Genomic DNA, 8,812 nt, shown 5'->3' with positions numbered 1-8,812 from the left:
GATAGAAAGGTTGGGAAGACCTTGCTGAGAATGGGCCTTAGACTGGACTTTGGAAATAGGCAAGAGGTGGTGGAGCCACCTGCTTCAACTTGACCATGTGGGCTTTGGCAGTGAGCACCAAAGCTGACACCACCCTACTCAAAGGAGGACACCCTGCTCATGTAATATGCTCCCCTGTATACTCAATGTTGTATAGTCTCATGGTGACGGTAGGAGGGCAGATGGGAGAAGGAAGCTCACCAAAGGCTGAAATGTAATGTTTCTCCAGCTAGGTGATAGAGCTTAGAACTAAGTTAATTTGGTTTAGAGAAAGAATGAAGTGATATTTGATGTATCTTAGGGTTCTGGAATAAAAATCATACAGTGACCTTTGCGTTCTCTCTCCCTCTCCCAACATGGCGGCCTCAGCAAAAATGAAGAATAGGAAGGGGAAGACTATCTCCCTAACAGACCTCCTGGCTGAGGATGGAGGGACTGCTGGAGGAAGCACCTATGTCCCTAAACCAGTCAGCTGGGCTGATGAAACAGATGACCTAGAAGGAGATGTTTCAACCACTTGGCATAGTAATGATGATGATGTGCATGGGGCACCTCCAGTCGACCCTTCCATCCTGCCCACTGCTCCACGGGCTGCTCGGGAATCCAATATCCACTGGGGCTGTCTTCCCAAATCGCCACCCTACCCTGCTTTTCTAGGGAACCTGCCCTGTGATGTGATAGAAGACTCCATTAAGGGATTCTTCAGAATTCCTTCAGACGTTTAAATATGAGCGCAGTGCGTTTATAATGTGAACCCAGCAATCCTGAGAGGTTGAAAGGTTTTGGTAACGCTGAGTTTGAGGACCTGGATTCCTTGCTCAATGCCCCGAGCCTCAATGAAGAGTCTCTAGGTAACAGGAGAATTCGAGTGGACGTTGCTGATCAAGCACAGGATAAAGACAGGATGATCGTTCTTTTGGCAGAGATAGAAATCGGGATTCTGACAGAACAGATACAGACTGGAGGGCCCGTCCTGCTATAGACAGCTTTGATGACTACCCACCTAGAAGAGGTGATGATACCTTTGGAGACAAGTATGGAGATCGTTATGATTCAGACCGATATCGTGATGGGTATCGGGACAGTTACCGTGATGGCCCACGCCGGGACATGGATCGATACGGGGGCCGAGATCGCTGTGATGACCGAGGCAGCAGAGACCATGATACAGGCTACTATTCCAGGATAGGCAGTGGCAGAAGAGCATTTGGTAGTGGGTACCGTAGGGATGACCACTACAGAGGAGGCGGGGACCCTGTGAAGACAGATATGATGACAAGATGACCGGTCATGGAGCTCCAAAGATGATTACTCTCGGGGTGATGATAGGCGTGATGATAGAGGTCCCTCGCAAAGACCCAAACTGAACCTAAAGCCTCAGAGTACTCCTAAAGAAGATGATTCCTCTGCTAGCACCTCCCAGTCCAGTCGAGCAGACTCTATCTTTGGAGGAGCAAAGACTGTTGACACAGCTGCTAGAGAACGAGAAGTGGAAGAGCGGCTACAGAAGGAACAGGAGAAACCGCGGCGTCAGCTGGATGAGCCGAAACTAGAACGACGGCCTCGGGAGAGACACCCAAGCTGGCGAAGTGAAGAAACTCAGGAACGGGAACGGCTGAGGGCAGGAAATGAGTCATCACAGACTGGGACCTCAGCCACATCTGGAAGAAGTAAGTCAGACCAGGATGCACGAAGGAGAGAGAGTGAGAAGTCACTAGAATACGAAACACCCAGTAAAGAGGAAGACTGTCAGTCTCCAGCTTCTAAGCCTCCCAAACCTGAACAGCCTCGAAAGGTAATACCAACCCCTCCACCAAAGGAGAATGCTTGTGGGAAACGAAGTTCTAAGCCTCCTGATCGATCTCAGAGCTCAGACACAGAGCAGCAGTCCCGTACAAGTGGTGGAGGGAAAGTAGCTTCAGCTCAACCATCTGAGGAAGGACCAGTAAGGAAAGCAGATGAAAATAATGTAGATGGGGTGAGTGCCCCAAAAGGCCAAAGTGGAAATTCCAGCCGTGGTCCAGGAGATGGAGGGAACAAAGACCACTGGAAGGAGGCAGACAGGAAAGATGGCAAAAAGCATCAAGACTCCAGGTCTGCACCTGAGCCAAAGAAAGCTGAAGAAAGTCCAGCCTCTAAATTCAGTTCTGCAAGCAAGTGTGCTGCTCTTGGCATCGATGGTGAAGGTGAAAATGAGGGAGAAGGTTACACCAAATAGACCTCTGCATTCTGTGCTTTCTCCTAGTCTCTCACCACCCTGGAACATTCGAGAGCAAATCAAATCTCTATCCAGACAAGACAAAATAAAACTCACCATCTCCTGGAAAAAAAAAATCATACTGTGCGTGGTTCCTATCCTCAGGGAGCTTACTGTCTGGAGGATGGGTGGATAAAAATGTGTTAATATTGTATTTGCCACAGTGCAATTAGTGCCATAGATAAGGCCTCTTACAGGGCATTCAGAAGAAGGAAAGACCACTTGGTAGAACCAAGAAAGGCTTAGAGTATGAAGTGATATTTGTAATAGCTCATTAAGTATAGAAGGGGTTTCACAGAGAGGAGGGAAGGGCACTCCAGGTAGGGAAAAGAGTTTGAACAAAGGCTTATGAAACATGTCCCTTGTTCTAGGGCTAGAGATGAATCTGGTGCTTCTAGGGAAGATGGACAGAAAAACCTTGCCTTCTCCTGGCTCAGGGGCTGATCATTCCCTACAGGGACAAGTCCCCATTGAGAATCACTATATTTTCATTGTATTCCCCCAGGTCAGGGATATTTTATTGAGATATACTTCATGTAGTTTATATTAAAAATTGACACAAGTATTTATTGTTTGAAATACAGTGTAATATTGGACATGCTTTTTATAAAATACAAAGGACCTTTAAGGACCCTCCCTTTAGACTCTGACTCGCTGCCAATATTCCTCCTCATTTGAAAATCATCAGACTTTCCTCGCTTTAAGAAAGATGTATGGGGAGCTATGAGAGTTCGTATTGGGAAGTTTGGGTCAGACTTAGCAGTTAATACTGAGTGGACACAGAAGAAAGAGATAAGGTCAGAGGACCCTGGTCAGAGTAGGATGGACTTAATCAAGGAAGACATCTTTGGAAGGGTACCACGAACCAGACATTGATGAGCATAAAGAAATGAATGTGAAGGGATAGTACGGTAAGGGGAATAAATGTCCACTTAGTTCTATGTTGAAGAATAAGCAGATAATGAATGAATAAATGCAGGTGCTGTGAAATTATTCAAGTGAAAGATCCTATGGATAGAATGAGCCACGAAGAGACGGTTTCTCCAAAGATGAGTCGCAAAAAATTGGAACTCTGTAGGTTGATAGCAGATAAAGAAAAAAAGTTATTATTGCTACTGTCACATGAGAAAGAAAAGGTGTCCTTGGGGCTAACTGAAATTGAGTGCCACCACCAGAATGCTTACCTGGAGTCAGCAGGAGCGGTTGTTTGCCTGAGGAGTACCCTGGGAATTTTATCTACTCTCAGTTAAAAATCAGAGGCCTCTTCCTTTCAAGTGAAATAACCCCTGAAAATCTCCTGGGATTTCAGCAGATTAACTGTGGGCAAAATTCAGGCAGAAAATAGAGGCGATGGGCAGGCTGTGGTATCAGCTATAGAACCCAGGGCATGGAATTGGATTTAATTCAGCAGAAAATGATTTCGGGGTGACAAGCCCACCTATCTGGATGCCCAGGCCTGAAGCAGAGTCAGTAGTTTTGGTGGCCTGGCTGCCCAGTGACAGCAGCCTGGATTCCTCTCTCCACAGGCACCCAGTAGCGGGAGGGAGGGAAGAAGACGGGGAGAAGCTCATCGGTCTCCGGAGGAAGGAGAAGCTTGTTTTATCTGAGATGCAGGGCCGGCTGCCTAAAAGCCAAGCACACACAAAGGCCAGCTGGGGGGCCTGGCCTCTATAGTGTGGATGCGGCCAGGGAACACTTTGTAGGTGGCTCTTGCACAAGCGTTCTACTGCCATGTTTTAAAGAGAAGGCAAAGCAGAGTTATTTTCTAGAAGGTTCGAAACCTGGTCGGCTCCCCTTTTCCCTGCCCAGGTTCTGAATGATTTGAGAAGGAAGATAAAGGGGAGGCAGAGAGAAGCCAGGACGGAGGTCACAGCTTTGGTCTGTTAATGCCTCCAGAACTAGGTATGCTCGTACCCTGCCACACACATGCTGGAAAGCCCAAGCTCTGGAGCAGTTCCAGAAACCGCCTGATCACCAAGGGCAGCTCATTCCCTGGAGGAGAGAAGGGAGGCTGAGACAAGCAGGCCCAGTGGTTCCCAAACTCATCAATCTGGTCCTTGATGGGATGAGGTACCAGCTGCATGAGGAAATAACACCCTCCTCTGAACCAAGTGGTTTTCCTGATTCATTTAGGAACTAACTCAGGACTCAGAGCGTAGCAGCTTCTTCTACCCCTCCCTTCCCCATCCCTTTTAGACCTACTGTGGGCTTTGAAATCAACTGGCTTCTCTAGGACTTTATAGTAAGGAAGGCGGCTTCAGTTCCAGTTTCCTTGAAAAGGCATCCAAAAGGGCTTCGGAGGTTGAGCCTATTCAATTCAGTGACTTTCTCTCAGATCTACTAGAGGAATTCTGGATACTGGGAGCTGACAATAAACCTGTACTCAGCATTGGCTACATAATTTGCAGAGCCTAGGCTGAAGGGAAAATGCAGGCCCTTGTTTCAAAAGCTATTAAGAATTGTAAGCCAGTGACAGCATAGCATCGATCCAAGTTTGGGACCCTGTCTATACAAGGCCTGGTGCAACTGCAAAGCTCCCACACCGTGAAGCTAGCCCTTAGTGCTTACAGATATTATTTATGGTCTCTGGGCTATTTCCTTCCCTTCCTGTTCTCCAGGCAGGAGCATCTCTGTCTGTCTCCCTTTTACACACACACACACACACACACTTTAAATATAATTTATGTATAACATGTATAAGAGAAATTGCACTTATCAGAAGTGTACAGCTTGATTGATTTCCACAAAATAAACACATCCATGTAACCACATCATTTAACAGAACGTTACCGGAATCTCAGAAAACTCTTTGTGTTCCTTTCTAACCATTACCTTGCTTCTTTTGTGATTGGCGTCTTTCGTTCAACTGTCTTTGTGAGATTTACCTGTGTCGTTGTATGTGGCTGAGTTTATTCATTTACCTTGCTGTATTTTGTCATTGTATTTACTCATTGACGTTATTTGTTCCTTCTACGGTTGATGAACAATTGGGTCGTTTCTAGTATTTGACTATTACAATTAGTGCAGCTGTGCACATTCCAGGGCATCTCTCCCGGTGCATATGTGCACTTATTTTGTTGGAATTGCTGGTTCATGGATTAAGCTTATGCTAAACTGTAGTGGTTACTAGTATTTCCCCAAAGTGATTGACCAATTTACCCCCCTATTAGTAGTAAATGATGTTCCATTTGCTTAATACTCTTGCCAACGTTAGTTGGTCTTTTTTTAAAACTGTTTTTATTTTGGCCATTCTGGTTGGAAGGGAATCAAAAATTATTTATCCCTTGCCTAATTTCAGAAAGTATGGAAAGATTCTTAGATGTGTGCATAAAACGCCCCTCCTATCTCAGCTTCTCTCTGTCCAGTGGCTTTACTTTTTGCATCATTTTTTTTTTTTTCTCCACCTGGTGGCAAAGAGAGACACAGCAAATTCTATTGCTATTAGAATTTGGAAAAGGAGAACCCTACAGACTAGAGGAGTCAAGGAAGACTTTGTGGAATTGATGGGATTTGAGTTAGATTTCCAAGCACTTGGAAAAGGTGAGCAGGAGGGGAAGGGATCCTTAGGTGGATTAAAGTGGAGAGAGTGGTCCCATCAAAGCTGTTCCGGCTGCAGTGGCAGACTCGCCTCGGGAGCAATGGCTGGTGAGGGGCCAGAGTGTGCAGTGACTCCCTGTGGCTGAGAAGCTAGGCTGCTACCACTGGTTTGCTTGTGCCTGGTTTAGAAAAATTAATCTGGCCAAGGTCCATTCAAGGGAACCCAAGAGGAAAGGCTGGAAGCTGGCCAGGATAGGAGGAAAGGCTGATGGAGGGTCTGCATTAGGGTTCTCATTAGTGTCAGAAGACCAAAAAGGAGTTGGATGTATTTGGAAGGAAGAATAGATTGTCCTTCGTACTCCTTGTTCCTGTGTCATCGTCATAGGCACGAGGATCTTCATAGGATGCCTGATTAGATGGCTCCTGGAGAGGCACCGTGCTGTCTCCTTGTTTGGGTCCTTCCCTCCTTGCCTCCAGTACAGAACAAATATATAGATATGCATACGAGGCACCTCTCATGAAATCGTTGTCTAATTGACTAACAAAATTGTGGCAGTGCCTCTTGGGCCCAAATTTAGAAGAATGTTATAGGATTAAACTACTTGGGTGCATTTCAGCTGATTTCACGGTGTCTCATGGTGGAAAGGAAGGTTTCTTTTATTTGTTTATTCATTATACTTCTGTAAGGATATGAAGATTACTTTGGTAGTTGGAAATCTCAAATATATATTGAATATATTTGCATGTTTGTACCTATGATATGATATAGGCTATTTTGTATAGTTCTTTTTCTCCATGGTTGCAAGTGATGACTTCCTGCCAGGTCGGCTGGAAAAGGCACAAGTTACCACTTCAATTTCTTTCACATTTTAATACTTGCATATCATGCTATTTGTGTATGAAGTTGACTGTCTCTCTATAGGGATATATGTAGATCTTTTAAATATTTAAAACAATATTTCCCCTAGCAAATCCCCACAAAAACTACTAGAACTGATAAACAAATTCAGCAAGGTAGCGGAATACAAGATTAACATGCAGAGATCAGTTGCACTTCTTTACACTAAAAATGAAATACCTGAAAGGGAATGTAAACAATCCCTTTTAAAATTGCATCAAAACAATAAAATAGGAATAAAACAATATTTCATTCTGCCCCATCCTCAAACTTCTATTTTAGGATGCAGGAGATATGTACCTAACTCTCTCTTTTGTGTCCGGAAAGCATGAGCACATGTATAGAACCAGCTTTCAATGGTTTGTGCTGAAGGGAGGTGGTGGTGGAAGGTGAATGGCCAGGGGTCTCCAATCTTTGCCAGGATGAGCCACTTCCTTTCTCACCTGAAGCCAAACGGTTGTTATTGATGTATGTGTGTGTCTGTGCATGTGGGCATCTTCAAAATAAGCTGAGGTGGGTGAGAGTTTGGGGAGTAGTGTTCCAAAAGAGGGCTCCTATTAGCCAATGAATAGGAAAGGTTGTAGATTTCTAGAGTGACGGTTTCCTGCCCTTTGCCCCACCATAAATGTCCATAAGCCTCCGGACAAGCCACCTACACTCACCGGGCCTCAGTCTCCAACCATCTAGGCTGAACTTAAGGTCATTTGTCCTACTTTTCTCTCAACTGGATTGTGAGTGTCACATATACGTGAAAGGTCTGTATAACATAAAGAATTTTTGTTATTCGCCAAATAAACACTTCAGAAATCCTTCAGAGATTCCCCGTGAGACATTTAGACTTGGACCATTTCATTTGGAAGCATTAGAAAGACAGGAAAAGAGAATATTTATTACCAGTTCTTATTTAGGCAGAGTTTGCTTATCCTGTCTATCAAAAATAAGAGCCAACAGGCTGGAGCGGTTTTGATTGGATCACGATATTTCTCCACATTTGAATGGACTCCAAGGGTCTATTCCAGCATTTGGGCCAGAAGATATGCATGTTCTGGAGGGGAGCAAGTTTGTCTACGTGTGCAATGGCCCTGCGCTGGCTGCAGACAGACGATGGTGTCACGTCCCCACCACGCTAGCCATCTCCATCGAGCAGGTTGCCTCTTCCTGCTCTGAGCTGGGTGGGTGTCGAGCCCTGGAATTAAATCCTATCAGAAGCAAGCTTTTGCTTTTAGCAACTCAGGCCACTCTGGACATTTTAACTCTGAGAAGCTGGCCTTTACTCAGGCACTGTTCATACTTTGGGAGAGAAGAATTATCACAGCTAATATTTCTTGAGAATGTATGCACCAGTCATCATTCTAAGCACAGTCATTCTGTGGACTCATTTAATCCTCCTAACACTTGAGGTAAGTAACGTTACTATTCCTGTTTTACAGATGAGAAAATCGAGGTGTGTAGATGCTTAATAACTTAAATTCAACTCTGCAGAAAGTGACAACATGGGTGATATTCAAAAGACGTAACAACTAGGATGATCAAAACACTGGTCAATCAGAGGCAAGGCTGTGCCCACTCAGAACAGATGCTACCTGTAAACAAAGCTGGTGTGGCTATACAGGTCCCACTGGCTGAGCATCGCCCCAAGTGGGGATTCAAACCCGGGCGGTCTGGCTGCAGGGTCCACATTCCCCCCACTCCTCTGTACTGTCTCTTTGCTTTCAGAGTGTCTGGCACAGGGTAGATGCTCCATCAATAGTATGCAAAATTAAGGTGCTATGGTCTAATTGCTCCCTCGTGAGGGCTTCCTGTTTGCTCTGTCTCCTGCCCCTCCTCTTGGCACCTATGACAATGCCCAGGGCATGGTCGTGCTCTTGTGGCACTATCCATAAGTGTTCCTCTTGTTTCTGCTCCACGGTACCCCTTCTTCCACCCTTTCAAGATCCAGGGCTCACTCCCCTCCTTCCAGCCTCTCCCCCAAACAAACAACCCTTTACTCTACATGTCAATACTTCCAACAGTCCTGCTTTTGCTCTCTCACATTGTCTTATGCCATGTGATGGCTTCCCTGAAGATATTAAGAATCTGTG

The 8,812-nt window shown here is 45.3% G+C and overlaps 1 pseudogene; it reads left to right on the top strand.

Annotated features, from left to right (window-relative positions):
- Positions 1 to 395: 395 nt before the first annotated feature.
- On the top strand, positions 396 to 2,257 carry LOC136125840 (eukaryotic translation initiation factor 4B pseudogene; annotated as a pseudogene).
- Positions 2,258 to 8,812: the final 6,555 nt, after the last annotated feature.

This window comes from Phocoena phocoena, chromosome 7 (assembly GCF_963924675.1).
Source record: "Phocoena phocoena chromosome 7, mPhoPho1.1, whole genome shotgun sequence".
NCBI lineage: Eukaryota > Metazoa > Chordata > Mammalia > Artiodactyla > Phocoenidae > Phocoena > Phocoena phocoena.
This window is presented reverse-complemented; position numbering and strand designations above follow the sequence as displayed.